Source organism: Dermacentor silvarum, chromosome 9 (assembly GCF_013339745.2).
Source record: "Dermacentor silvarum isolate Dsil-2018 chromosome 9, BIME_Dsil_1.4, whole genome shotgun sequence".
Lineage (NCBI taxonomy): Eukaryota > Metazoa > Arthropoda > Arachnida > Ixodida > Ixodidae > Dermacentor > Dermacentor silvarum.
In genome coordinates, this window is record NC_051162.1 from 164861090 (window position 1) to 164865668 (window position 4579).

Genomic DNA, 4579 nt, shown 5'->3' on the forward strand with positions numbered 1-4579 from the left:
TGCCAAGGGTATCATGGGTTTCATGTCTCAAACGTTGTCCACCACTGCCACTGGTATCATTGCACTGAAAGGAAGTCACATTATTAAGACACTTATGATGGGCAGCCAAGTTTTCCTACTATAATACAGTTTTTTCCACGCTCCTGCGTTATTTCCTTTTTAAAAAATAACGGGTGCTTCAAATAGGTACTCAATTTTGCTCTTGAATTTACCCTGCTATGGGGCACTAGTTGAGTTAAAATTCTTCAACGTTTTACAGCGCTGCAGATTAATAAATGAACAAAACATGATGTAGGTCAGCGTTTTAGCCTTACGCATTAAAAGAGTTAAGAACCTATCAATTACATACAAAAGTACAAATAACTACAAGAAACTGGGCATACCTACAGATATAATAGCAGGAGATGTTAAGAATTGCAAGAGAAAGGAAATATTAAAAAGTCGGTACTAAAAACATGTAACTTATAACAGGAGTATTTGCCAAGAATCCTGAAGAGCAAATAGAACATGAAGCCCAGGGAACACTCCATGCCAATATTTGCCCATGGTTCAACAAGTGGGCACAGCTGGCGATGCTGTTTGGATAGATGGCAGCCGAGGTACAGCTGCGAAATGGGTGAAACACATAGAAGGGTCACCAAACATTGAATAGTGGGGCACAACAGGTTGCCTTGATCCCTGGCATCCTCTGACATCGACGCGTGGAGTCTGATTATGGCATCCTTTCCAAGAGGCCTGGCTCAAGTGTGTGGCCAAGCTCGGGTAAAATTTCGCAGCAACCTGAAAAACAGAAGCCCACATCTATAAACACCAAGGTATTCTTCACCATAGGACAAATCTGAATCTTACCATCTACACATAGCAGATAATGAAAACAGACACAGATCACCTGACTGAAGGTAAATAAATGTGCAAAAAGCATAAATAAATGTAAGGAACTATTTATAGGATGGAAGGCTTGTCATTTTGTCTTGTGTGAATCAATAATTTCACCTTAACGTAATGTCAAGTGTATGTTACTTGGCCCTCCGTATGCCCCATTTCTGTAAGAAGGCTATTGCATGCCAACTGTCCCCCCCAACCTAGCCCTCGGTCTTCGGATTTCCTTTTGAAAAATTGGAGGTCCTTCAATATCAGACAAATTATGATTTAGTGAAATATTTCCAGGTGAAACATTTTTTTACTGGTGTAAGTTCGATGTGAATTTTGTTCTAAGGCACCGAAAGGCATAGCCAAGATACCGGTTTCTTCAATGTGAGAGCAAAACAAATTTTTCTCTGGAGAATGAAGAGGCCTTACACCTAAAATTGTTTTCCTTGGGCCATTAAAAATGGGCAAAATGACCTATTTTTATTTTCAGAGAAATGGCTTCTAGCAAAAGCTGTAAACTAACATGATCCAAGTGCTCAGGACATGTACTGTGTACGCACAATAGTTTCAGAAATATATATCTCATGCAGAAACGCACAAAGATGAGGATGAACTCGCAGAAAACTCAGTTTTGGCGTATGTCTATCCGCAGGTTTAACAATGAGGCGGTCCTAGTAAAAATATGCCAAATATCACTTCTGAGAGCACATTGTATTGCTTTCAAATTGGTAAAGCTTTATTAGTGCTAAGCAAGAAAAAAATTATATAAGTGGTTTCCACTAGTATCAAAATGTGCATCGTGGTTCGTTTAATCCACATAGCCTTTTGGCGGCTAAAACAAATTGCGTGGACTTGAGCATTGCTGCACCAATAGAGGGACGTGGAATAGTGGAACTACAAGGTTAATTCATTGCTGAGTGGCTACAGGCTGCTTCAGTTAAGACACTGCTGGATTGCATGTAGTTACCTGCATCTTGCCGTCTGCCATCGGACTGCTTGGCATCATCACTAAGGTTGCCAACTCTCTAGTGGAAGCAGTCGGGACAGGGTGGTGGTGGAAGGCAGGAGCAGGAGCCGCCAAGTTCTACCTGCAACAAATTTGCAGAAATGTTTCAAGTCCTACCATGTCGTAATTTACAAAAATGCAGCAGTTGTCCGTGTAACGTGGTTACTAATGCAAATGAATGTAAACAGTTAGCTCCTACAACACTAGAACCCCAACAATAACGAAGCCGAAATTATGTTTATGAAAATGCCAGCAAAGACGAAAAAGAGCGTGCAACCCGAACCTGAGCTCATGCCACCAAGTGGTGTGCTAATCAACTGCAAGCCTGCCATCTTAAAATGTCATTGTATATTTTTTAACCTGCCTTAATCCAAGTTCAGCATCTCTTGACAAAAGTAAACCAAGCTAACTTATTTACTAATTTCTATGGTCATTAATGCAATAAAGTGCAAGCTGCGAATGAAGCTGGCCAACTGGGTAGGGCTAACAAAGTGCTTCTCTAAAGCTTCTCTGCCTGTCTTGGCTCTAGCATTAGAATACAGAAAAACTTTCACATTCTTGACATTTCACCCTGCTAATTTTTATTACATAATGCATAATACTACAGCAAGAGCAATAATGGTTCCTTTTAACGGTAAATCGTGGTAGAACAAGAAATGTGACTGGAGCCAACACGCTGACAAGAGGACTTGTCTTATTCTCCTTGTCGAAACATTGGCTCCAGCAATGCTCTTTGTTCTATGACTCTTCATCATTTGAAGTCTCTTGTGTTCCAGTGTGTGTACATATGTCCTTTCATTGTTGCATTGATGAAATTGTAATAACAGAGAATTAGTAATCGTACCTGACGAGAAATGTTGGCTTGTTGGTAGCTGAGGACAGAATAACTGCGCAACATTGATACACGGACAAAGGAGGCTTATGTGTCTTGTCTCCTCCAGCCATGTTTCGCCCTTGAGTGATTACTCTGTCTCTATGTTAACGTATTACCATTTGCACAATACTAAAATGAATAAGGCAGGAACGAGGACAAAAAAAATACAACAAATCGCATCATACTGCTAAGGAGATATGCCAAAGTGCCTGCTACGATTTCTCACCCATAACGTGCTGGATAAGATGGCTACTTCCTGTGGCTGTTTCCGCTTCTTCAATACCTAAAATAAAATACATTTCAAAATTACAAAATATGCAGGACAACAGCAGTAGCGTAGGAGATAACACAAGATTGTTTCTACAAGGTAAACTAATCTCTGATACATGAAAGACGAAATTTTAAAAATTAAATTAGTAGAATACACCACACCTCATTAAATTTCATTCAACGCTGTCAGTGTTCCTTGGTACAAGAAAAAAAGTATTTCTACATGGCAGCAGTAAAATAGTACACAGAATTATACTTTTACAACAAAATATCCTACAGCGATTAAGCCAACTACAGCTGTATGTACTTGCTATGTATGTACTATAGCTGTATTGTTATGCGTACAATAGCCAAGACAGGATTAACTTGTTTGGGTTCATATGCAGCTCACTGGGAGGTACAACTTTGCAATGAACTCATTTCTGCTTGCCAAATATACAAATACCAATATACTCACATAAAAATAGAAATTAAAGAACCATTGCTTTCATAAAACACAAGACACAAAATAGAAAATCGAGTAATAATAGTCTCCGCGCATTCCTAGGAAACGTCTGTAACTGCCAAGAGAAACGTCGTGCCAAGAGAAACGTCGCGCAAAATGTAGCCAAACCGGAAGGGCCGAGTACGCGCCGTTTGAAAACTCGAACAAAAGCTGATACACTCACCTGAGACGTTAAGAGAAAAATGGCACAGTTACTCCCTGCTGGTAGACTTTCGTATGCATCCGGCAGTCTCTGTGCGTTACGATCTCTTACATCACAATGAAAGACGACGCAGTGCAGACCGCAACACTTCGGGTGCTTTCCACGGTCCGGCGAGCTATACTTGTTCGATGTCGGCAAAGACGAAATCGGCGACACGCTACTGCTGGCCGTTCTTGTCGTTGCAATCACGTAGCACGGAAAGAAGTTCCCATCGTAACTTGCCGTAATATTCGGTTGCACAAGCCCCTAACGCAGCGCTTTCAGGGCCGTTCAACAACGACAGCGAGCACGCAGCATGTATGTTGTAATACAACTACAAAATGGCGCCGGGCTTTTGATGGCTTCGACTTTGGATCACTTTGGCGCCGCACAAATCATAAACTAGTTTCGGTTTTCTTCCCTCGCGCTGAAAAAAATGTTTTGCTCACTGATAATTTTGCTTCACGTAAATAATGTTCACGAATGAAAGAGCCATGAATTTAAACAAGGTAGAACTGTTCCCGTTTATTTGTGATAGTGATTATATGGACACAACCGGTGAAATTTATCTGTTGGCGTTGCCGTGAGCATATGTGTGAAGTGCAAGTGCGATAAGGTGCTTTCCCGCGCCGTTGACTGCGCGCGTGAGAGCAAGTGTTCGAGGGTGAGCCGCGATGGATAGTGGCTTGATGGGCGCGCAATGAAACGTGATAACACGCGCGAAAGCCGGGGGAAGGGAGGCGTTGGTTTAGCGCGCGTCTCCTCTTGCCGTTGCTCTGAAACCGGTATTGCGCCACACTCGCCCTGTTAGGGGTAATCTCCGATGGGTCCAAAAGCGGGGTGAGTCGAGGTAGCGTAATTTAAAGTTTCGGA

General features: G+C 41.8%; 1 long non-coding RNA gene across 1 annotated transcript; it reads right to left on the minus strand.

The window, feature by feature from the left end:
* Positions 1-433: 433 nt before the first annotated feature.
* On the minus strand, positions 434-3035 carry LOC125940328 (uncharacterized). The gene is made up of 3 exons (XR_007463545.1): positions 2977-3035; positions 1838-1958; positions 434-780 (listed from the first exon to the last, which is right to left on the minus strand). It is a non-coding gene; the product is annotated as an uncharacterized LOC125940328 (long non-coding RNA).
* Positions 3036-4579: the final 1544 nt, after the last annotated feature.